This window comes from Vidua chalybeata, chromosome 8, assembly GCF_026979565.1.
Source record: "Vidua chalybeata isolate OUT-0048 chromosome 8, bVidCha1 merged haplotype, whole genome shotgun sequence".
Lineage (NCBI taxonomy): Eukaryota > Metazoa > Chordata > Aves > Passeriformes > Viduidae > Vidua > Vidua chalybeata.
The window spans coordinates 4,089,653-4,116,236 of NC_071537.1; the positions used below are offsets into that span (position 1 = coordinate 4,089,653).

Consider the following 26,584-nt stretch of genomic DNA (forward strand, 5'->3'; position numbering starts at 1 on the left):
TTCCACTGAGTCCCATCTTCCCCTTCCCTGCAGTTACAGTGAGGGTGAGAAAGATCAGCTCAAAATTTCCATGTGTTTGTACTGGCAGGAACTGCTCCCAGTTTTATCACTTTTATTAACACTGGTGTTGGCATTTGTGTTTTGTGCAGCCACACTTTGAGCAACCTCACTCAGAGGAGCTCCATGAAAGCTTTTCCATGTATTTGTGTGCACGGCTGCAATCACAACTCATGAATATTTCCAAGGCTGAGTGCAAAAAAGATCTGCTGGACTCCAAAATTGCTTCATACACGAATAAATGAGATTTTTTGGCTGTGTAAAGAAGCTATCCACTGATTTTTTTGGTGTGAAAATTTATAAGGATGGTGCTGTCTGCAAATGTGTGTCCCTATCGTTGTGTACTGCAACAACCAATGACAAAGCAAATTACAGTTCTTATATTGCAGGCTGCTCCTTCATTTCAAGCATTATGCCATTATGACCCATGTTAACATGAAAATAGGATTTTTTTTTTTTTCCTCAGAGGCTTTAATGGAAAAATTAAGTTTGCTGCTTCTTCCTGTTTCAGTTTTGATGCAGAAAACACCTGGGTTTGTTGTCAGTATCCCAGACTGGTTTGGGATGGAGGGGACCTTAAAGACCTTGTTCCACCCCCTGCCATGGGCAGGGACACCTTCCACTGGACCAGGTTGCTCAGGGCCACATCCAGCTTTGCCTTATTTACTTTATTTATTTTGTCACACTCTGATTTGATCCATTCCTCAGAAATAATGGTGTCAGATGTCATTTCTCATGACCAGCTTCTTTCATTTTCTTTGCTTGTCAATTGTTGCAGACAGTTTGCATTTATGCAGCAGTTTGATGAAGTAATTTCCATTTTCATACCCTCATTCACTTTATTAATTTATTTTGTTTCTGCTGTGCTTGTTTTCTTTATCTCTGAAAAGAAAGGAAGCAGAACTTCCATTAAGTTTGGGCCTTATGTGGATTATCTCCAAGCTCTAAAATATCCTTCCTGCATGATAATCCAGCTTCTTTCCTTTTCATGGTTACATGCTATAACAAGCTTTTGCTGTTTGTATTAAAATCCTTCCCAAAGCCTTAAAAAAAAAATAACTTTTGTCACTTCTCATTTTATTCCCTTCCTTAATGACATGGAGCATAAGGACACTTTTCTGATTATTCTTTCGTTTTTCCATTCCTTATAAAAAATGGGATTTTTTTTTTTCCCCAATACTTCTTTCTAATACAGTTATTCTCCTGGTTAGGCTTGGTGCCTCATCAGGATGTTTTGACACTTTTTTTTTTTTTATAATATTAATTCGTCTCTGGGTATTTGTGTACCTGTAGTTGAAAAATTCATTAAAATCACCAGGTTATTGTGTTTAATTTCAGCAACTTGCTTATTGCAAGTCAGGAAATGAAAACATTCAGACTCTCAGCTAAGCTTTTAAACACATGATTAGAGGCAGTTTTGACCAAAAGAAATTATGCTTTATGTATTTATTATTTTTTAATTGTCTAATCCAGGACAAAGGACTCCTGGGCCTTGCACAACTCAGCACATATCAAAAAGATGCCAATAGCTCAAAAAATTTCCCCTCACAGCCATACTGGGAGGTTGGGCTGAATTTCCTCTGTCACATCCAGAAAAGTCTCCTTGTCTTTGATCACCCCAAGTGTCTTTTTATTATTATTGTTGCTATTATTATTATTATTATTATCATTCTCAACATCATCATTAGTAATTATTTCCCCTTCAGTTACAGCTCTTCAGTTTGTTGATTAAAGCCCACAAAGGCAGCTGTGTTGCTCCTGGAAATGCAATTTTCCATCTCTGTCAACCTTGGGCTCCATGTGGTGCCACTTCCCAAGGACCACACCAGGATTCCGGGTGACACAAATGAGCCTTGGCCTGCACAGACTTTGGATTTCAGCTCTGATAATCCCAGGCCTCTTTTCCCACCCACATTTTCCACAGGGTGCTTCATCACTGTGTAATTTTTTTTTTTAACGTGTTTTTCAGTGCACTCTAAATTTAGGTAACTTGAAAAGCTTCATAAGAAGCTCCGTTTACGTGGTCAATATGATCAGGCAAAAGGTTGTGTACACTTTATAACACCTTTTATCTAAAGAGGTTTTTTTTTTTACCCAGGAGCAGGTGAAAGGGACAAACAGAAAGAAAAGTAATGGCAACACCTTGGTAGTGACCCTGGAGGGGAACTCCCACAGGGATCTCCTCTGCACGTTATTGGACACAAATATTTAATATTATAATAATTTTCTGGCTCGGGTCTCCCCTGCTGTGAGGTTCCTCACCCAGGGATGTTCTCACAATAAAGTTTCCTGCCTCAAGACTTTATTCCTATCTCTCCTGATGTTTTTCTGTGAGGATCTAGACGAAGCCATGTTTTCTTTTTGTTTTCCACCATTTATCTGTACAGCTTTGGAAATGAAGCTGCTGCAGGGTCTTCTCATGGACCTGGAGGTGCTGCTGAAATCCTGCCTTGGAAGATACCTAAGGGGGCTGGAACTAAATGAGCTCTGAGATCCTTCCCAAGCCAGGCCATTCTACAATTCTATAATAACTCTATAATTCTGTGATTCTGTGATCTGGAAGGGGGGATCCTCTCTAATAGCTCCAAATATTACCTGCTTGCCACCCACTTGCTGAGAAAAAAACACACTAAAAGTCCATAATGGACATCTGAACCCAGGAACAGCTTCCCAGGGCTTGAAACTGCCTAATTAAGATCCATAACAACAGAGAGTGCCTGCAAATGTCCAAGAAGATTTGGAAATGATGCAGAGTAATAGTAACAGGGAGAATAATCAGCATGTGGCTATTTGGATTAATTGGCATTCTCTTGAATAACAGAGATGCCAGGACTGATCGCTCTGATCCCTTTGCTTTCAGCAAACATGAAATTAAGGACATATCTGGGCAAGCAAATCTTGCCACCAGAGATAAAAGCTATGAGCTGCAGTGGCTGGGGAAGCTCTACCTCTCAGCACATCAGTTTGGGGATTTTAAAGCTCCTCCAGCCATCACCTGCTGTTGTGGGGTGGGGAAAAGCACAGCAGGTTAATGCATGGTGACATCCATCCTGTTTAATGTGGTCTTCATGTTTGCCTGTGGCAAACATCACACTGGAGCAGTGTGATGATTTCTCCTGATTGGGAGAAAATCTCAGCACTCATAAGGAGAAGTGGAATCACAGCTCTTGCCCGTTGCTTTTGTTTTGCAGCAATTTCTCTCAGTACACCTTTGCAGGATCTCAAGAATATGTTTTTTTGTAAAAACAGTCATTTTTTTCCACAGGTTGCCTGTGAAAAAGAGACTTTATTTGATGTTCTTTTGGGTATTCTATATTTCCTTCCCTCTAGAAAGTCACTGAAGCCACTGCCACGTCACCTGCTGGGGCTGGGGACACATTTGTACAGCCAGAGGAGAAAGTGTGTCCAACACATGTTCTCAAACCTCCCAGCTGGTCTTGACAGCACATCGTTAACTCTCATGACTGATCTCATTAAGAAACTATAAATATGCAAAGTCCCAGTAAATTATTTAATCAGGAAGCTATTGGATACAAATAACTGCTCAAGGGAGAGATGCTGCCTCTGTCTTACAGGGGATTTCACTGACATCCTGTGGATAAAGGAGATGGATGCTCAGTTGCTTTGGTCTGTTACTGCTGGGGAAAAAAAAAAACCCAAACCACACACATGTTACTATTAAAAAAAACCTAAAAAAAAAAAAAAAAAAAAACACACAAAAAAAAAAAAAAAAAAAAAAAAAAAAACCTGATTTCAATGCATTTTCTTTAGGAAGGAATGGGGTTTTTTCACCTGGAAATTCTCAGCCCAAACTAGTACTCATAAGGAGAATCAAGAAATAGAGAAACAAGGTATGGCTTGACTTTTGTGTGTAAACAAGGAAAAGTTTTGGATATTTGCTGGAGGGGAAAAAAGTGTTATCAGCAAGTCTGAATCAAGAAGAAAATTTAAAAAAATAATGGTGCTGCCTCACATCCAGAAGGCTGGAAAGGAGAGATCCATTGTGTGGGGTGTGTTTATGTACAGGGATGGTGGGACAGTTGTGAGCTGACACTGCAGCTCTTCCCTCTGCCACCATCAGTTATCTGCCTCGGGGCTGAATTCCCAAGAAAAGCCTCCAGATCCACTAAATGTAGGATCTGGGTAATTTTAGCTGTAGGGCCCTGCTCTTTCCCAGCTCTCTGACTCTTTGCATGGGTGTATATTTATGGCCACAGCTACTCAGTTCTAAAATATTTAAATTCTCTTTGTTTCTGCTGGAATTTGCCAGAGAATTTGCTAATGCTGAGAAATCCTCCTCAGTGTGTTACAGGCATCACAAGTAATCAGAGGAACATTCATATGGTTATATCTCACTCAGTTATCCCCTTGTACCAGAGAAATAATTGCACGGAAGCAATAAAGAGCAGACAAGAACCGGTGAAAGATTGTAACCCCAGGAGCACAGCAGTCCCTGGAGGGTGAATTGCTGTAAATCACCCACAAAATCAGAGCGGCTGGCATGAGTTTTTTACAAAGTCGTGGTGAAGTACAAAAGACATTAAAAACAGGTATAATGCGGGCAATTTGGAAATCCCATTACATTCATGATGAATTCTTAAAGGATCTGCAATTCAAAGAGTTCTGCAAAGAGTTTCACTTTTTCAGGGATATGGGGCCGGGATGTGGGGCTGGGATGCAGGGGCCGGAGGGGATCCCAGCCCGCTTTTCCCGGGATGGAGGAGCCAGGAGATGATCCCAGCCCGCTTTTCCCGGGATGCGGGTTCAGAAGGTGATCCCAGCCCGCTTTTCCTGGGACGCGGGTTCGGGAGGTGATCCCAGCCCGCTTTTCCCGGCATACGGGTTCAGAAGGTGATCCCAACCCGCTTTTCCCGGGATGCGGAGGGGCAGGGAGGTGATCCCAGCCCGCTTTTCCCGGCATACGGGTTCAGAAGGTGATCCCAACCCGCTTTTCCCGGGATGCGGAGGGGCAGGGAGGTGATCCCAGCCCTCTTTTCCCGGGATGCGGGTTCAGAAGGTGATCCCAGCCCGCTTTTCCCGGGATGCGGGTTCGGGAGGTGATCCCAGCCCGCTTTTCCCGGGATGCGGAGGGGCAGGGCGGTGATCCCAGCCCGCTTTTCCCGGGATGCGGGTTCGGGAGGTGATCCCAGCCCGCTTTTCCCGGGATGCGGAGGGGCAGGGCGGTGATCCCAGCCCGCTTTTCCCGGGATGCGCAGCCCGAGGCCGCCCTCGCGTGGCGTTGGCCGGGCAGGCGGAGGGGGACGCGGAAAATGTGGAAGAGGGAGATGCTGGAAAGGCTGGAACTGGAGAACAGGGGTGAAATGTCAACCAACCCTTTGGAAATTACTTGGGAGCTTGGGAGCTTTGTGCAAACTCTGGCAGAGCCCGGCAGGGAAGGGGAACTCCAGGGATGCCCTGACAGAGCTGGAGTCAAACAGCAAACCCTGCATCACTCCCAAAGCATCATCCTCCTCTGAGGAGCTCGTGTGCCCGTGCAGAGCAGTGTGGCAGCAGGACCAGGGCAGTGGCTGTCACCTGTGCTGGCACTGCTGAGGGACCTCCAGTGATGGGGACAGTTTGGGACCCTCATGACGAGGAATTGAGGGGCTGGAGCGTGTCCAGGGAAGGGAACAGAGCTGGGAAAGGCTCTGGAGACCCAGGAGGGGCTGGGGGAGCTGGGAAGGGGCTCAGCCTGGAGAAAAGGGGGATCAGGGGGGACCTTGTGGCTCTGCACAGCTCCTGCCAGGAGGGGACAGCCAGGTGACAGCTGGTTTCTAACAGGTGACAGGAGAAGAGGAAATAGCCTCAAATTGAGACAGGAGAGGTTTAGTTTGGATATCAGGGAAAATTTCTTCACCAAAATATTTGTCAAGCACTGGAACAGGCCCAAGGCAGTGGTGGAGTCCCCATCCCTGGAGGGATGTGTGGATGTGGCACTTGGGGACGTGGGTCAGTGCTGGGGGAACCATCGGACTCACCTTTTTTTCCCCTTGGTCTTTTGCAACCTAAATAACTCTATAAATGTTCAGCACTGCAGAACAGCATCTTCAAAGCCAGAGCCTAAAAAGCCACCCTCCTTACCAACATACCTCATTAAACACTGCCAATTGCTAAGCAAACATTCCTAATTATCACGTAAACACTGCTGACACATTTCACACAAATAAAGCTATCAAAACCCTGGGAGGAAATTTCTCCTCTGACAGATGCCTGTGGGGTATCCAGGCACTGGCTGTGAAGTCTGGTGCACCTGTTTTACCCCTTGAAAACCATCTGATAAAATGAATTATCAGTCTCCTGTAAGCCTGGCAGCTGCCAGCACAGCAGAAAACATGCTCAAATTAATATTAGAGCTACAGGAAATTCATCTTCAGGGCTTCCAAAGCACTGAATCAACGCAGGGCTTTGTGAGGAGTCGTTAGAGTTCAAAATGAACCTTCCCCATTCAGTCTGAATGGAATCTGTGGAATATATTGATTCAATATCTCTTTATACTTAACCCTGGGCCCAACTCAAACACTTCGGGCTTTGTAGATATACTAAATCTGAATTTTCTCAACTGTTTTCGTAGCCAGAATTGTATTCACTTGCACATGTATCTTACCTAAAAGGGTTCCCTCTATGAGTTTTAACTAGGTAGCAGCAATTTATAAAGTAATTGTCTTTAGATAAGAGAATATATTTGCATTTTTAAATCAATTAATAGGTAAAATTCTGGCCTTACTGAAGTCAGCATGAATTTTGCTAACGAGTCTCTCTTCTAAGACAGATCAATTATATCTTTCAGCAACTACTCTCTCATTAAATCCCATTACTCATAAACAGAAAAGGTTATTCTCATTTTATATAATTATGTAACAGAAATTCACATTATTTGCCTTCATCCTGGAAATGTTCCAGGCCAGGGTGGACAGGGTTTGGAACAACCTGGTCTAGTGGAAGGTGTCCCTGTCAGAGGGCCATAACCCTGCTTTTATTTGTGCACATTATCTTATTACCTCCCTGTCTCAGACCCCTCCATCCTCCTGCTGGAACTCTCAAAAAAAAAAAAAAAAAACACTTGGAAAATTTTAGGAACATTAATATGGGTAAATACAGGTCAGCCTGAAAGGGAGTTACTGTCTCATGCAGGGTAAGGCAGCAGCAAGGAAGACACAAAACTCTGTGGAGCACAAGCAGGGGTGGTAGAACCCATCCAAAAAGGCTTTTCCACCACAAAGTTTATCCCAATTTTTTCCTCAGCCACAGCAACCTGCCTCATTAGAAACGGGAATATTCCCCCAGTAATTTTACACTTACACTGTGTTTCTTTTTGTTATGGCAATCTCCTCATAGTCTTAGCATTTGCTTTTCAGAATGTTCTTATCTTGAATAAAAAATGAACAACATAAATCAAACTAAGAAAGCCGTGCACTTTCCCTTTTCAGATGCATCTGTCTGTTGTAAGTTTAGTGCTACTGATCTGGTAGTTATTTTAACAGCTGCTTGGCTTCAGCCCTGTTGATATATTGGTTATTTTTATATATGGGAGGCCATTTGTGTGACTGATTTTGCAATTCATGCTGCCTGCTGGAGGACATCCCTAGAAACAGACCTCAGAGCTGTATTCTCAAGATGAAAGCAATTGGACAGAAGTACCTTTCTCAAAAGAGGGAACTCTATTACATTTATTTTTTTTTTCCCTGAATTGCTTGCTCAAGCCAATTGGTTGGGTGATTGGAAGAAATGAAACAGGGAAAAATTGATGGGATTCACATGTCGGTGTGCAGCATTAAAGCCATTTCTTATCCTTAGCAAATGGGGAGTGTTGGATCAAATTCCAGCATATGGCCTAAATACAGTCTGAGGGAGAAAATGATTACGCTTATCATGCCAGCACAGGGTTGGGGGAGGTGAAAACAAGAGCATCAAAAAAAGCACAACCAAATTGCTCAGGGTTGTTATTTCAGGTTGCCAGTTGCTCAGGCTCCCTGCCCATGGAATAGAGATGCTGCAATAACTGTAATTTCACTGATAACTTGCATTTTAGGGGTCAATACAAAAAAAAAATTAAAAAATCAAGAGCCAAGAAGGAAAATATCAAAGGCTGGCAAGAGAAAGAGGCTTTGGTAAAGAAGTTTGTGCAGCTTTGCTGTTTCATACCCTCCTGGGGTATAAAGATGTGACCAAAAGGCATCCTGACTCAGTGAAACCATAGATTTAAATATGGTAATCTGCATGGTAAGGACCTACAGTTACAATTCCTCAAGGTGCACATCCAGGTGTACAAGTGCTTGCCAGAAATCCAGACATGAGCACCCCTGGGGCTTGCACACCTTGCTGAACTTGTCTGTCTGAAGTTTTGGGGATGACAGGAGCTGTTTCTATGTGATGCCGAATATTTCTGGCCTTCCTCAGTGAATGTGAACAAATGAACAGCTGCACTTCATCTGGGCAACATTTACTGATCTCATTACCTACTCTCTAGCAGAGAGCCACAGCAGAGGCTTAAGTAAGACCAGAACATCTTACAGTGAAAGGTTTCAGAGCAATCCCTCATCTGCTGATCAGTGACTTGGAGATTTCTTCAGTCAGATACAGAGATTATGTATCTCAATGACAATTTTTGGTTTTAACATCAATCTGCCCAAACACTTTGGGTCCAGGGCCCAGACTGACCACCTGCAGGAAAGAGGATCTCCTTTTTCTTAGTTTAATCTTGCCTTTTGTTTTTATCAGATGCTCCCTAGCTGCTTCAAGAGGTCAGAAATCACAGCTTGCTCTGCTATCCCAGGTGACATATAAATACTTCTGGTTTAATTTCTGCTCAGCTCAGCGACTGTAATTTCTGTCAGATGTGGACCAAAGTAAACAATCCTGCAACAATTTAGAAATTATATTGGTTTTCCAAATCATAAAAAAAAAAAGAAAAGAGCCTTGTTTATGCCACCCATCTGGATGCACATGGTACAACATCTGCAGCTCTGAGTGAAGGGCATTGGCTCTGAAAGGCACACACAAAATGCCATCCCAAAAGGGCTCTTTTATATTGTTTTCCTACTTTTCAAACAGAGCTGAGTCCATAAAACAAGAGTGGGCTGCTCAGACTGAAGGATTTGCACTGGGAGGTGTCCAAGGAATGACTGGACGTGGCACTCAGTGCTCTGGGCTGGGTGACAAGGTGGGGATGAGGCACAGCTTGGACTTGATCTCAGAGGACTTTTCCATCCTAAATGATTCTGTGATTCTATGAAAATTCCAGCTTGTGTCCATCACAGTGGGTTAGACCCAATGGCCTGGTACTCAGCAGTGCCTTGGATCTTCTTTTGAAAAGAAAAAGAATGGCTGCTGCCAAAGAGAAAAAATACACAAAAAACACATAAAAAAACAACACACAAACTCTGCTATCAATTATAGAATTGGTTTCCTCCATCCCCTCCCCCCACCAAAAAAAAGCTCTGTGGGGTGAATATTCAGCATCAACTTGCACTAAAATAAAAATTGATATGATTCTCCAGCAAACTGGTTGTTTTTTCAAAAACCTGGTTTAAGCAACAGGTATTGTATGGGAGTCACTGTGTATTTTTGACAATGTGCCATTTTTGCTCAACTATCTACACTTCCTACAAAGAAGAATGCATTTTCCTTCAAAATATAGCTTGAAGAGAACATACATACATACAAGATTAACTCACTTTGCATTTTATTGTGAAATCAAACAGATGTGAGCATTATTCTTCTTTGGGGCGGGGAAGAGAAGCCAGGATGGGCTCATTCTTACAGGGCTTTTCCGACATTTTGCCTGAAAACTGCTGATCACAAAAAACTAGACCCAAGTTCCAGATCTGACATTTGCACATTTTCTTGGTGCAGAACCTGTTTTCTCAGGGTCACACATCACAGCCCCCAGGGCAGGGAGCTGTTTGGAGGAGGCTGAGCCAGATGGGGAAATCTCCCGTGGCAGCTGCAGCAGATGGGAACTCAGGAGAGAGATCCCACAGAGACCCTCCATCTCAAACTTCCCTCACTTGCCAGGAGCTCTGGATTTTTGAGGCCTGAGCAGATGGTCTGCAAAGCTTTCAGATAGGGGTTTGAGACAGAGGTGGGCAAGTTAAAGTTGGTGTGCTGGAGATCTGCCCATAGCTGGGATACATCCCAGCCCTGAGAGCTCACCAGGTGCCAGTATCCTACAGGAAACTCTTCAAGTGCAAATTTCAGTTCGGGGGCAGAATTAAACTGGTGCGTGTTTTAAATCCAACCCAAACTTCACTGAAATAATTTGGCATCCCTGTGGGTTTCCATGTGCTCTGGAGAGTTCATTCCCAGAGCTGCAGCCCAGCTTTAGCCCGTTCTCAGAGCAGCAATTCCCTTCCACCTGGGCAAAGCAGGGCTGTGCTGGAGCTCCACTGCTGGTTCTCAGCTTCTTTTTTGCCTCTGTCAAGGTCGGGAATGAAGCACTAAAGACAGCATTTGGTGTTTACTATTAAACTCAGATGTTTGTTATTTCTTATCTATATTACAAGTTGTGAGTTCTACAGCATCCTACTAACAAGCTACAAAATGGCTAACTATCTTTTCCTACAAGGTTTTTTAAGGTTAAACTATCTAAGAAGTGATACCTAAATTATTTTCACTTTTAACTCAATAACTAATCACTTGAAGCCCGCAATGTGGACTTTTCTGTCCAATTACAAAATACCACCCAAACCCATGAAGAAGAGGGTGAAGATGGACCAGCTTCTACCCTAAAACCCCCATCTTGCTCTCTCTATATGTATTACTATATTCTATGTTCTAAAACCCGAAACTCGAAGTTTTCTACCCTGTGATATTACACACTTCCAATCAAACAACACACCCATATTCTTAGTGCTATCAATCAATTTTGGAAGTCTTCTCCATGGCCTCAGGTCAAATGCAGTGTTCTCCTGGGTGTCAGAGTCTGTCAGCACAGAAAGGCTAAAATTCTCAGCATCCAGGGCTCCAACACTCCACCTTTTTTACAGGTACCACACATTTAACAGGATATTCAAAGTGCTGGGAGTGCTATAAAGAAACAGTAATTGTGGAATAAAAATCTCTCAGAAACGTAGAATAGTTTGGGTTAAAGGGAGCTTAAATCCCACCCAGTGCCACCCCTGCCATGGCAGGGACACCTTCCACTGTCCCAGGCTGCTCCAAGCCCTGTCCAGCCTGGCCTGGGACACTTCCAGGGACCCAGGGGCAGCCACAGCTGCTCTGAGCCAGGGCCTCTCTCACAGAGAAGAATTCCTTCCCAAAATCCCATCCAGCCCTGCCCTCCGGCAGTGGGAAGCCATTCCTGCCACTGCATTTGTGGGAATTCATTTTTAAGTGGAGAAGCCTCGTATTAAAAGAAAATGAAACCATGAACAAACAGACCAGTAAGAAAAACACATACAGAAGAAAAAAAGAGAATAAAAATAAAGACAGACAAAACTGAAAAAAAGAATTTTTTTTTCTTCCCTCGCACTCCCAGCACTGCTCTCTCCTGTCTCTAGAGGGCTGCCTTAAACCACGGAAAAGTGTCTGAAAACTACTTTTCAGTGCTTTCCTTTTATCTCCCAGCCCAATTTCTGCACCGTCATCAGCAGCTCGTCTGCATGAATTCTGTCACCAGCCTGGAGCAAATGTCCTTTAGAAGGAGACTCGTCTGCAGCTCTGATCTTTGGGCTGTCCAACGCTGCACAAGTGACCCCTCCACTGGATAATGGTAATAGCAAATTTTGGCACTGAGCATTTGGGCTCAGAGTAGTGCAGAAGTGCAGGTTTATTATCGGGCTGGAGTTCACTCCGCAGCCACCTTGCTCAGAACGGTTCAATCAGGGACTCTGAGCAGTTTTAGCAACTTAAATGCAGCTCTGAATGTGTTTGTGACACTCAGAGATCAAGGAAGAGTTAAAATAAGAACTCTGCTGTAAGTGTGTCCTTGTCGAAAATGATGCTGCACTTTACAGCACTGCATAATAAAACAGAAAGCAAATAGATTGTGTAAAAGTGCATGTTCCTTTTCCAAATGCCACATTTTAAAACTTGACATGACAGCTTGTGGTTTTAATTGCTCTCTTTTTTGGGGTAGTAGATCTGCTGAGGAATGTAAGTTTCAAGAGTTCAGTGTTTTAAAAAATGGAGTCTAAATGAAAGTATGTCATTCAGTAAGGGCCTTTACTCCTGAAGCAGTTTGTGTTGGAAACAGTCTTGTTTTGTAAATCTGATGATCAAAAAGAACCTGCTCAGTTTTAAAATAAAACAGACTCAGCACTTTTTCAATGATGGGGAAAGCAGAGAGGAAGCTTTTTAATAACTTGCAGCGAGCTCCAGTCTCTAAATACCAGATTAGTACCTGAGCTGATTCAAAGGGAAAGCAAAACAAACTGCTGCACTTGTGTGGAAAACAAATAATTAATCCAAACTTTGAAGACATTTGGAGGGTTCTTTTGAGGTAATGACAGTGTTCAGTAGCAGGGAAGGGGTCAGAGCCCTTGGCCCCCTCAGCCCCCTCATTGTTCCCAGGTGAGGCCATGTCTGGGTGTGTCCTGCAGCCTCCAGCCCCATCCCTATTCACACCAGGACCTCCTGCCCTTCAGGAGAGCAGGAGATACAGAACTGCAGAAGATACAGATCCCACGGGATCCCAAACAGATTTTGTGCCCCAGGCACACACAGAGGTGCCAGCCACCCCTCCTGCAGCCAAACCCCACAGAGCCAGAGGGGGCCTGGCTCAAGTGTCCTGGCCATAGCACAAAGACACCCCACACCCCTGAGTAAGGAAATCACCCTAGGGAGCCTTTGGCCAGTTAGATTCCTTGAGGATAAACCCCCTATTCTTTGCCCTCCTTCTTTCGACCACGCAGCGTTTCTGTTTCTACTGGGTCAAGCATTTTCTCTTAAAGTACACTGAATTAAAGTCATTTTCTTCCTGTGGGTGCTCCCCAGCCCCCCCCCTGAGGCAAGATCCTGAGACAGGATTATCCTCAGGGCCTGGCTGTCCCCTCATCCCTGTGGGGTGAATCTCACCCGTGCTCCCTCCCCAGGGGTCAGGTTTAATCTCAGAGTCACAAGGCACTGTGGAAACCCTTGAAGGACCTTCTTTAGAAAAAAGGCAGTGATGGAATAACAAATTCATACATGCAAGGTAAATATTTTATACACCAGACATGCAAAGAGATTAAATTAATTTGCAGCTATTCCATTTATTACGTAGCTTTTCACCAAGTACCATGGATGGGATGGTTTACTAGGGGTAAAGAGGTTGCATTTACTAAGCTGCTGTGAAAATTTTATAGGAGAATCAAATGCATTTCCTGGCTTAACTGAACGTGGGATACAATTTCTCTAAGTAGTATCACCAGTGTTAAAAATATGTGATGGGATATATCAGTAAGAAGCATCTTCAAAGAGGATTAAAGGTTCAGATGTTTTTTTCTTTTGTTTGAGGCAATAATATATTGAATTCTTTTGGGCTAATTAAACTTGAAACTGATCCAGCTTGCTGGTTGGTTGGTTTTTTGTTTGTTTTTTTTTTTTTTTTCTTTTTGGGTACAATGCTTCTTACAGTTTATAGCTAATTGGCAGGTGAGCAAGATAAGTAGCACTGAACACCACTTGATGCTGTTACAGCCTAAGGGAAATGGGCAGCCTGTTGTACAGGAAGAGGCTGTTCGACCCACACCAAAGATGAACATAATGAATTTTCACCTGAGGAGATAATGCAATGACTTAACCCCCCACAAGAAATAAGACCTTGGTGTTCCAGGAAATTTCTTATTGAGGAAGTGTTTCAGAGATGACAGCAAAGCTTCTTTGTGGCCACCTAAACACTAAAAAGCCTGTAGGTTGCTTTGCTTCTTGGTTGAAATTACAAAATCAGAGCACTTGACTTGCATTCAGGCTTTGCTAATCCCCGTGGAGCTTTATCCCCTGCTTGTCATTAGCTGGCTGCATTGACAGCCTCTCCTGCCCGCCCTCCCTAACCAAAACAGCAACAAAAACTCCTTTGCATCAAAGAGAATTCTCTTTCAACTTTGATCACATTTCTCTTGCTGCTCAAGCCTGTTGCTAAGAGAAACTGCGGTGGTGAGGAATGGGCGAGTCATTATTATAATTACTCTTGTTACACCCCAGTGAGAACAAGCATCTCCCAGCACTCAGGGAATTATCCAGCAGGGCAGGCTTTAATTGACAGAGCTCCTGACAGCCCTGGAGCTGCAGGAGAACCCGGCCACAGCATCAGCACATGGGGCAGGAGCTGCTGCCACGCTGCCCTGGACCCCTCTGCCAGCTGAGGGGATGTGCAGGGCTCTGGCTGCCAACACTGGGGGTTTATTCCGCCAGAACTCTTCTTGCTGGGAACTCAGGACCGGCACAAAAGCCTGTGCTAAAGGATCTGCTGTGCTGGTGCTTCTCAGCCTGACCTGTCTGCACGGAACTGATGTGTGGAAGAGGTTTTACAGCGACTTCTGTGAGCCAGAGAGGAGTTTGAGAAGAGGATCCATGTTTACCCCTGGAAGAATTCCCTACCAAGGTTGTTGACATAGAAACCAAGAAAGAAAGAAGGATAAATAAGAGAAACCTGCAACTGCCTGTTCCAATGAGCTTTCCAATTGTCTTTCCTGACCAATGAGTAAAGTGTAAAATTATGAGTTCTGTAAGAATGTATGAAAAGCATGCATGTTAGAATAACATTTTTTAGGTTTAAAGCCTTCTGAAAATGGAGTGTGCCTGCTTTGCATTGTGACCATCTCAACTACAACACTGATGGGCAAGGCAGGAGCAGAAAATGTCTCACTTGATGGAAAAGGAGGAGCCAGCTCTTCTGTCTGTCGCTTGTTCCACTGACCCAGCCACACTCCCTGACTGACACTATTTATGGGTCTGGAACCTTTTATAAAATCTAAAATATGTAATAAAAATCACTATTAAATACTCAGCAGAGACGTGGTGCCTTATAAAGGGACAAGGCAGGCGCTTTCACAGCAGCCAGGCATTGGACCAGGCTGTTTTTGGTTTAGTATGGGATGAGGGGATCTGGAGCACCTTCAGTGGAGTTCTGCTCATCAATTCTGCCCCTTTGGAAATTTTAATTAGTGGCTTGTTGGTTTTCTTAGTTTTTATAGAGATAAGCAACTGAGAGATGTTGCTTTGAGTTTGTTTTTTGGTTTTTTTTTTTTTTTTCTTTTGAGTTGGTGTTGTAATGAGTGAATTATTTAAGTAATGTAAAATTTTTGATTGTGGGTGTTTTTGTTGGGTTGGAGATAAAGTTTGTGTCATAAATATTGATAAAAAGTAGGTGAATTTTTTGGCTTTTGTGGTAAAAATGATTAGAGATATTTTTGTAATTTTTTTTTAATTGATGGTTGGAATTGAAAAGGTAAAATGAGGACTATGTTTTGGATGTAGTGGAATGTTGAAAAAATAGTGGTTTAAGTTGATGATAATAAGAGGTTAGTTTTTGGAATTATTGAAAGAGAAAGAAGTTTAGGTTGTAGGGGTTTAAAAACCACAAAATTGTGTGAACTCTCTATTAAGTTTTGAAAATTCTTTACAAATCCATTTCCCACAATGACTTTATAGAGTTTAGTTCTAAAGGAAAAAGAATTATAAGATACATGCATTCTACTAAAGCAAGTGGCCTTTTTCTTTCATTCCTTCATTTTCCTCTGTTTCCTTCATTCCTTTCTTTCACTCTTATATTTCCTAAGCATATAAGGAAAACTGCAGCACATACCCTATCATCTGCTGGAGGTGTCATGAAAAATACAAATACATCAGCTGCTGAGACTGCAAGGCAAGAGCTGTAATAAATCCACGTGCAGTGGTGTTGAGAATATCTGCTCTCATTTCCACATATGCTTCCCAAAGTGCCTCGGTATTTCAGAGGTGCTTGCTCTGAAGTAGCAGCCCTAAATAAAAGTGTTTTAACTTTTCGAGCAGTACAAATAGAGTGATTTATCTTTCAGGAGAAAGGAAGAAGGGGAAGGATTATCCTTTTCACCTCCTGTGTGAAAGGTAAAAGGGATCCCAACAGGCTCCAGGTGACACGACTTACATGGATCACTGCTTAGTCATTCATGCAGCATGGCTGGAAAATGTCAAGTGCAGGGCAAATACCTGCATATGTCAGACAGAAGGGTTGCACTTTGTCTTTAAGGCCTCTAAAGGATCAGAAGGAAAGGGTAAAACTGAAATAATTTCGACAAATACAGCAGATCTTCAATGTAAAAAGGAAAAGGGGGCATTGAGGAAATGTCCTCAAATTGCACCAAGGAAGTTTTAGATTAGATATGAGGTAAAATTTCTTCACAAAAAGCATTGCAACAGGTTTTTCAGGGAAGTGGAATCATCATTCCTGGAAGTGTTCAAAAAAAGGTGTGGGTATGGCACTTGAGCACAGGGTTAGGTGGTGCTGCTGATGGTGGACACGATGACCTCAGCAGCCTTAACAGTCTATGATTCTGTGATTCATTAATGTGGAATTCCAACCCCAAGTATTCAGGAATGGCAGGGAAATTTTTGCAGATGCCATCCATGGAGCAGTGTCTACAGTATCTTCCTTGGTTTGGGTTCTTTCAGATCTGAGGCTGGGGGAATGGCAGGGAGGAGGAGAAGCATCCTGCCCCAGGGAGCAAAAAAACAGGGATATTGCAGCTGAATGTTGTGTACACACAAAGACAGGATGGGTTTTGCCATTTCCCTCTGCCAGCCATCAGTCAGACATTGAACTCTACCCTCAGCTAAAAAAGTCTTCTCTTTGCTCAGAAAGAGAAGGGTTGGCAGCTTTGTAGAACTGGAAGGCTTGGAGGTCCTTTAAAATATACTTTACAGAAATTCTGCCTTGGCTTTACAGCACTTCTGGAGTCAATCAAAAAATAGAGCAGGGAAAACTGAGAGTTTGAACCCAGCTCTTTTCTAGGAGTTACAGCTATTGATTACAATTGCATTGACTACCAGACCATTTAATCTAATGAAATTGTTCTTGAGTGGCGCTACTGCAATTGAGAAGTGTAGTCAACTTGGAAAGAAAATTTAAAAGTGTTAGAAGAGGCAATAGTTAGATTTCAGAGCACAAATGGGTTTGTTAGCACATGTTATGCACTGATTGTTTTGTGTTTAATTGTATTCCTCTAGAAATTGTGGGATTTCACCAGGACTATGCAGGAGAAGAATAGAATATTTGTTTACCTACTATTTCTATCACTGAATTCCATACAATGAATCTATAAAACTATTAGATCCTAAAGCTGAGTCAAAAACAAATTAGTTATTGAGAGGCAAATATAGCTTTCAAAATCTCTTAGATAATTCTGTTACTTGTGGCTCAATATAAAGGAGAGTTAATTATTTATACCATGCATGGGGTTCACTAAATGAGAGCTGCAAGATGAGATGGAGTCATAAATTAATGCTTTGTAAAAATTGTTCTTCACTCAAAGCCAAAAAGAAAGGTGTTTGTGGGATGGAGCAGGGACAGGCAGCACTGAAACCCAGCAGGTCAAACTCCTTCTGGAGAGCTTCCCATCACTCAGAGCTGCTTATGGGGAGGGCTGCACTGTGTTCTGGGACTCCCCATGCCCTTGTCTCACACTAAATATAACACCATATGTCTGGGTTTTGTCCCAATCTAAAAAAAATTATCAGAGCTTGAGTTTGGCTGCTGGAAGAACTCTGCACGTGTGAAGACTTCGGTCTGTCATGTCTGGTCCTGACACAAACCCAGAAGCCCTGTATTAATTCTGTGGGTTTATTCTTCAATTAACCTTGTCCTTTCTTAAGTCATTTTCATCTGCCATCAGACCCCCAGAAGACAGAAAGCACTTGTTTCCACAAGCTTATATTTAAGTTACCTTTTCAAATTAGGTAATTTTGATTAATTGCTTCAGCTAGCAAGGGTCTTCAGAGGTAGCTTTAGAGAAGGAACCTGTTTAGTCAGGACAAAGCTGCAAAAGAACGGAATGGGTTGGGTTGGGAGGGACCTTAAAATCCATCAGTTCAAACCCTCCTGCCATGGTCAGGAACACCTTCCACTAGACCAGGCTGCTCATGACTGTCCTCAGACAGCTCTTGCACGATTTTAAATTTTGCTGTAAAATTTCACTGCGTTTCCCAGTAAAGGATCTGCTTGGAAGAGGCTGAAGGCAGATCTGCTGTGGAGCTGAGGGATCTGAGTGTTTCCCCCTGAGCCCTGGGAAACACCTGCAAACTCCTTCCCTGTGGCCACAGCAGCTTCAGCTTCTACCTCTGTTACTTCTCAAATTTACTTCGTCTTCTTCCCTATTTAAACCCTGAAATTCTGTCCCAGCCATCTTTTGTAACTGCACCCACCAGGATTTCCTTTGAAGCTCTTGGGTTACCCATTGCCTCAGACCTTCAACCACTTCACACTTTTGTCGCAGCTCTTAATTGTAAGTGTTAATTGATGGATTACAACTGAGAGTTCTGCTGTTGTGCCAGACAAAAGAATTCAGGTAACTGCCGGCTCCTCTCACTTTACATGCAAATAGTGCCCGAGCTCTGGGAGACCCAGGGGTGAATTATTGATGGGAAAGGGGCACCTGCCTGCCTTGAGCAGGTCTTGGCATCCGAGCTCGGGCAGAAAACACTGGGAAGTAAATCAGGGATGAACAACCCTTTGGAATAAAGTGCAGACAAAAATCCCCTTGGCCAGTGAAAGGTTAAATAACAGGGATAAGTGAGTCACTCCATCGCCTGCCCTCCCCCCACCCCCACACTGCAATTTTAATAAGCCAAAATCAAAACCATCTAGGCCTGGAGCTTTCTAAGATTTAAGACTTTAAAATGTGAAGCACCTCATTATATGTGCCTATTTTCAATAAAAAGGGGAGATAACTGGTGTCACGTCAGTGTCTTATCAGTGATATTTGTTTGACTTCTATTTCGAAAGTGCACTGCTTGCTTTTTCTGGTGCTGGAATCAAACTCTTCTGAATTGTACAGTATAAGGAGAGATATCAGTTTTCACCTAAGAACTTTCAAAAGGACACCAGTCTGTGCCTCGCTCTGCAGAAATAAAGAACTATTGTACAGTCGAGCGTATAACACTTGCAACATGGCCAATTGACTTCCTTCCTATTAATCAACTACTCTGTTTACCTTCTTATACAAACCATTTCAAAACCATTAAAACTAAGAGGATTAGCATCACATTTCTGGCAAAAAGCACCTTAATTTCAGCAAATACTACTTTCACTCTCTGAGGAGATTTAAAAAAAAATCTTGAAAGAATTGGATTCTTTCTTGTGGCAAATTCACTGAAACAGGAATAAATTATATCTCCCATGTAAAAAAAAAGGTGGAGGGAGGGGGGTAAAATGAGGGCTAGAGGAGTACAATTCTCTCAATCCAGTGAGAGAGAACTGCAAAAGAATTAAATTACCAAGAGTGAAAAAATTTCAAAGCAATCCTGAAACATGAGTTAAGTCCTGACAATTTGAATCAATTGTTCTGTCCTGGCTGTGTACGAGCAGTTCCTACTTTTGTAGCCTTGATTTCGGAAACAGTTGGGAATGGTTCACTTGGTCTGCAAATAATACTCCAGCCAAAAGTTCATGGCCCAATTTCCCGTTTTCCTGTGCACTGGCACAGACAAGGAGGTGCCATTTATGCCAATTTAATTTTATTTAGCTTCCAGTCTTGATTGTAAAAGTTTTGCATGGAATTAAATGGGGGGAAAATATTGTTCCCAATAAATTCCCATCTCCTGAGCACCATGCAGTATCAGTTTAAATGTTTGCAGCCATGAATTTCACTTTGTTAAATGGGAGGTTTAAGAGATGTAACAACCAAACAAACACCTGAGAAACAAAATGAATCATAAAAGCACATTAAGTTGATATATAGAAACCTAACACCTAAAGGGCACAAACACAAGAACACAAGAAAATTATATAAAAGTTAATATAGCAGAAAAAATTACCTCTGCAAGGGAGAAAATTAGAAGAGAATTTAAATGTTTCCAGGAACTTGTCATAGGGCATCCCATGGAATAAGAGTACCTGGAGAAGTCTTAATCCAATAAATCATATTAAATACCAAAAATTCCAGACAGGGTAAATAATGATGCCAAGGGTGCTGCAGAGATCTCCACACAGGGCTGGGATATGGGGTGCAGGAATCCCTGCAGAAACATCCTCCAGAGACACTCTGGGATGTCCCAGAATGGCAAAAAGGACAGACAAGGATGGATTCAGGGGTCTGAATTGTTGTGTGCAAAGGTACCACAGATTAGGCATATTAGATAATTTTTATGTTCCTTCCCTAATAGTTTCTAGCAACAAATGTTCTATTTGTGCACTAAATGTCCAAAGAAACACCTAAAATCCCTCTTAGAAATAAAAATACTGATTTAGAGCTCTTTATCTAATTCATGTCTCTATTTTTCTCAATACTGCTACTGAATTCTACATTTCTGCCATTTGTTCACAGTGTTGAAAAATAACTTTTTCCCCCACTTTCATTCCATAGTTTGAGCCTGCTGAGTAGAGCAGGGAGTAAGGGGCACTATTTTGCTTTCTTCATGGCTTCTCTGCAAAAAACTAGTTTGGTGAATGAAGGGAAGAATTTTTTTTTTCTACTACAGATTTTCAGGATAGGAAGTGTATTGAAAACAAAGTTTTTTAAAAAAAATTAAATAATTTGTAAAATAGTTGGTTTTTTTTTTTTAATAATTTTCATTTTGGCCTTTTTTTTTTTTTTTTTTTTTTTTTCCCAGCTAGCTCTGCATATCTCATGCTCAGAAATAAGACACCAGTGGCTCCAAAGGGAAGTTGCAGCTTGATGTTAGAGGACACCAGTTAAAATTCCTCTGAATTTCAAAGCCTGTCCTTCTGGTTATATTCCAGTGATCCATCCAGTGCAGCTCCTACAGTTAATATATGGGTATTGCTCTGAGATTGCTGGTTTGGGATCAGGCTTTTTGAGGCACATAATTTTTCAGGCAGAGCTTGATGATCATTCTCTGGGGTCTGGTGCTGATGGTCCCTTCTCTCTGACAAGATAAATGGTCCTTTATAACTCTTGTCACATCGTCGAGCTGGCATCAGGAAATTAAGATAAAACTTTTTTGCTGGCATTGCAGTGTTATAGGGCTGCAGGACTAAACTCCTCACTGCTGGAAAAAGTCTAACCTAGGCAGGGATTTTGTGTTGAGTACAAACCTCACCAAATGAGAGCTTGGAGGATTGATGTTGGTGTTTCTGTATTATGAGAAAAGGCATTAAAAATGAACTCCTCATCTCCTATTGCTACCAAAAAAAAAAAAAAAAAGAGAAAAAATCAACCTCATAGGCTTGTTGATCAAAAAAAAATTATATATAAACACAGAGTCTTAATTTCAATTTACTCTGAAGAGTTTGAATAAAGTAGAAAAGTCCCATGCTAGAATTTCTTAATTTAAAAAGAGTCGTACAAAATCAAATGTCTCCCTCTGCTAGAGAAAAAGCTTCTGATAAGACATGGGTTTGGTTCACAGAAGCATGGAATGGCTTGGAAGGACCTCTAAAGGTCATCAAGTCCAACCCTGGTTATTATCAGAAAGCTTTCCTGAGCAGTGATGCACATAATACTTGCACAGAGGGCATGGAAATAACATTTTCCCACTGAGCAGGTCCCTTCTCATCTCCAGGCTGCAACAAACAGCTCTTGAATGTTGTTTTCCCATTGCAGTGAGAGCTATAGAAATTCTAAATATACAATTGAAGAAAATAATTGTACACTCAGGAGGATGATAAACAAAAAACCAAATACTGCAATGGTCCAGGCAGTGATCCATGCCCTAGTCCATGGCTCCAGTCCATCCTGTAGCTTCTTCTGTTATAAAAATACTGAGGATTTCACAAGCAACATCTTTCCAAAGACCTAAATCTCTTGCCACCTTTTTAGAAACACCAACTTGGAGCAAGAAAAAATAAAAAAAGCATTTCAGTGTCATCTATCCCACAGGCCTTTTAATAGATGTGTCTGGTTTTGTTCTACAACAAAATATAAGCTCCAGTCACACAAAGCTGGGCTGCATCTGGTGACCATAACACAGATAATGCTGCCTAAACTGAGGGTTTATCCCTGATAAAGAGAATTATAGAATGGTCTGGGTTGGAAGAGACCTAAAGCTCATCCAGGGCCAGCCCCTGCCATGGACAGGGACACCTTCCACTGTCCCAGGCTGCTCCAAGCAAGGTGTTTGCAGCAAAGCTGCAAGGTGGATGAGAAGGAATAAACAAGCCCAGCTTAAACCCTTGGTTTTGTCAGAGCAGTTAAAGGCCATTAAGCTCAGTCTTTTAAGCTGGCTAAGAGAAAGCCAGGCTAGATTCTGTGAGATATACTGTATATTAAAAGGTTCCTGATTTTTTTTTTTTTTTCAAATGATAACCTGCTGAAGGAAATTATGTCCTCTGCCACAGTACCTGCTTGTCTAATTGCAAACCATGCAACCTTATCCCCCCAGAGATTTAGAGATAAAAAACCCCACTGTCATCACCTCCACCCTCCCTGGCTCCTCTCTCTCTCTCCAGCAGGTAAGACAAGAAACAGGGGCTGGAGGATTTAAATAGAGGGAGTACATTTGAGAAACAGGACAATTACAGACACCAGCACGGACACGTGTGCAGCAGCAATGTTACAAGTCAGTGACAGCAGCCTTTTCAACTGAGTACCAGTAAAATAAATAACAAATGTGGCTCTGGAGGAACACAGTAGCCCTGAGTACTTCAATTAAAGCAATCAATGAAAGTGCCCATCTGGATAAAGTTTTGAAAGTGATTTGTTAAAAAAAAAAAAAGTAATAAGCAAGGTCCAAAATTCAGTGTTTCCCTGGCAGTTTGGATGAGTGTGACAAGAAGGACATGAATAACCGTGGGTAAAGGCTCCCTTGTTTATACATTTCTCCTGACACTGCAGGAGGTTATTTTGATCCCTAAGCAGGCTGACTCAAGCCCTGTCCTGGTGCTGATGCTTCCTCGTGCAAAGCAGATGTAGGGAGTGAACGTGCTGAGCTGTGCAGCTTTCCTGTGGGGAATGCAAGCCTCAGAAAAGGGTCTGGGAACAATGTCCAAGTGGTGGAGCTGTGACCCTGTGGGAAGCTGCACTGGAGCCATCTGTTCCCAAAGGACTGACCCCATAGAAGGGACCCATGCTGAAAAACTTCCCATAAAAAGATTCACAGTGGAGAAGTCCATGGAGAACCATTTTCCACGGGAGAAAACCCATCCTGCAGCAGAGGAAGAGTGTGAGGAACCCTTCCCTGAGGAGGAAGAAGCAGCAGAGACAAGTGATGAACTGTCCACAGCTCCCACTCCCTGTTCCCTGAGGGTGAGGAGGCAGAGAAATCAGGGCTTGAGTTGAGCTCAGGAAGAAGGGAAAGGGTGGGAGAGGGTGTTTTTAAGAGTTGTGTTTATTTCTCATTACCCTACTCTGATCTGATTGGCAATAAATTAAATTAATTTCTCCAAGCAGAGTCTTGGGGAGTGTTTTGCCTGTGACAATAATTGGTGAATGATCTTTTCCTGCCTTCACCTTGACCCACAAGCCTCTCATTATGTTTTTTTCCCCCTGTCCTGCTGAGGAGGGGAGTGATGGAGCAGCTTTGGTGTCCAGCCAGGCTCAGCCCATGCCATGAGCACAGATTGCTCTGCCTCCCATCCCTGCACCATCAGGGCACTTCCACATCCACTCCCTGCTACCAGAGGGAGGATGCAGGAGCTGTAATAGGGGGTGAAGATCTTGCAGTCTCGTGAAAGAGTGCATTAATTGAGCGAATTTTTATGGGTATGGAAGTCTAAATGACTTTTCTGCCTCTAGGCTTTCTGCACAGGATTGTATATTCAGGTGAATGAAATATATGAGTTAGGCTGGGCGAGCATTTAGCAAAACTAAAATCTTTAGCTAAATTTGCCACCCCTGACCTCTACACACATTTATTTGGTCTCATTTTAGACAACCATCGTTTTGCAGGGCCTAACATCAGGTTAGGAAGAAAACTGGATGAGGGGAAAAAAGACAGAGACTATTTCTGCTGCCCCTTGGTCTCCTCCCCTTTTCTGTAAAACACTTTTTCTCAGGTGATGAGCAAGGCAATCAAGGACTTGGCAGGGCTGGGTAAATATATTTTCCAAACCAGCTATGCAGCAACAAGAACCTGAGCTTTCCTCCAAGCACAGACCCGTAAGGAAGCTAATTCCACACACAGGCAGGGGGGAGGTGTCTAACAGGGTCATGGTTTAGAGGTGGACCTGCCAGTGCTGGATTAATGGCTCAACTTGATGATCTTAGAGGCTTTTTCCAACCTTAATTATTTTGGGATTCTATGATATGTGGCTTCATGCAACTCAATTCATCCCTTTTTCCTATCTCTTGTCAGATGTTTTAAATAGAATGTAGTTTGGGACTGAGGATTTCTGTGGCCCTGGGACTGTAACAAGTGTGGACCTGACCCCAGACATGCAACCAATGCACAACTTAGGAGCATTTCTTCTTTAGATTTGCCTGGGAAATGAACCCACCTAATTCTGAAAGCTTTATCAGCTCATTTCAGCTTTCTCTATATCACAAAGAAATTAGTAGCAGCACCTTGACAGAAAAAGAAATAAAAGAAAAAAAAAAAGAGAGAGAGACATCTGATCTGACCTGGTTTTTTGGATAAAAAGGAAAATATAGACAATTTCTCTGTGTGTTGCCCAAGAAGGTACAAATCCTGTCCAAGCCCTGACTTCCCAGGCAAAAGGCTTGGAGGGTAAGCTATTAACATTTGCAGATGTGCACCTCCCTCATTATCTTACAGCCAGGCTCTCACAGTCTATTTAGTATCATTGCAGAGCTCACTGAGATGAAAATAATGACAAAAAATACTGTGACAAGATAAAGTACAGTGCTATAAAAATTCTCTACAGTGCTATAAAAATTAGATTCTTAGCAGAAAAGAGAATGAAGAGGTAATTTAGTAAAAGTGATGGATGAACCTCGGAAGGTTCAGAATTTTAGTTCAGTGCAGTTGCTTATTCAAACCTGGGAAATTCAGGAGAATTGTCACCCACTGTGACAGCCAGTCCCCTCTGGTTCTCACACCTTAAAGCTGGCAAAAAGAACACAAGAAACAAGATGTGATTACAGTCTTTAATCTGTCTGGATTCCTGGTGGTAGTTAATCAACTCTTATTTGACCTAAGCTGCTCTCACTTTTCCTGCAGTACACAGATTTCCACCAGGGCAGATGGAACCAAGTGCTGCAACGTGTGGCAGGACCTGCACAGCATCTAAGATGGCCAAAGCATCACTTTTTGTCTGTGTCTCGTTTTATACAAAGCTGCAATCATATTGTTTATATGATTAAAAACCCTTTTTGACTGGTTAGCAGCTTAGTAGTAAAAAAATCCAGAATATTTTGGTAGTGATATGATTGTCTGGCATTGGTAGATAAAAGCAATTTCTTTTGATCCTCAAAGTGCTAAGAACTAAATATCTTTATTGCCACTTTTTAACTGGGGAAAAATTAATCCTAGAGAAATGAAATAGTGAGCCATGGTCAACATAAGAATGGATGTCACAAACAGGAATAAAACTCGGATCTACAAAACCCAGGACTTCATTTCCATAAGGGATGCTGTACCTATTTTGTTTCATGATGGGCAATGTTTCCCACATGTAACTGTATTTTCCCCAAACACTTTGTGTCAGCAGGAGGGTTTGGAGTACAGACCTTGGAGTCACACAAGCACTCTCATCAATTGCCTGAACTACTCAAACCAAAAGTTACACAAATGCTGTGAAATAAAACTGCTTCAATACTTCACTGAGCTTCTGCCTGACTGAAGAGTTTTGCCTCTAAGCAATTAAAACCTGACATTTATCTCCACAAGGCCAAATTTCCAATGGTACTGTTGCTCAGAATTTCCTAATACCTTAAAAAAACATATATTTACAACTACATATTTCTATGTCTATAATCAGTCTGATCATGTAGAAACCTGTTAACTTGGGTACTTCTTGTACTCACCTGGCCACTGAGAGCCTTTCCAACCTCCCAGTGAAGGTGAAAGGTGGGGTTTGTTTCGATATTGCAGGTAAGAGATGTGAAGCTGCAGAGCTGAACCCGAAACTGCAGCACTCTTTGTTGGAACCCTGGATGCTGAGAATTCCAGATTTTCTGTGCTGCCAGGCACTGACCCCCAGGAGAGCTCTGCATTGACCTGGGGCCGTGGAGAAGCTTCCAAAATGGAATGGTAGCACTGGGATTGTGGGTGTGGAGTTTGGATAGAAGTGTGTGATGTCACAGGGTGGGAAACTCAGAGTTTAAGGGTTTAGAATACAGTAATATATATAAAGCAAGATGGAGTTTTCAGGGTGGTGGCTGATCCTTCTTCTTCACCTTCTTTTTCACCTTCACCTTCTTCTCCATGGGTTTGGGTGGTTTTGTGTAATTGGATTAAAAAAGTCCACCTTGTGGGCATGGGTGGTTGGGTATTGGGTTAAAAGTAAAAATAATTAAGGTGTCATTTCTTAATTGGACAGTTTATCTTTAAAAGG

The 26,584-nt window shown here is 42.5% G+C and overlaps 1 long non-coding RNA gene across 1 annotated transcript; it reads right to left on the minus strand.

The window, feature by feature from the left end:
- Positions 1-535: 535 nt before the first annotated feature.
- On the minus strand, positions 536-26,292 carry LOC128791556 (uncharacterized). The gene is made up of 3 exons (XR_008432072.1): positions 26,055-26,292; positions 25,068-25,134; positions 536-939 (listed from the first exon to the last, which is right to left on the minus strand). It is a non-coding gene; the product is annotated as an uncharacterized LOC128791556 (long non-coding RNA).
- Between the last annotated feature and the right edge of the window lie 292 nt (positions 26,293-26,584).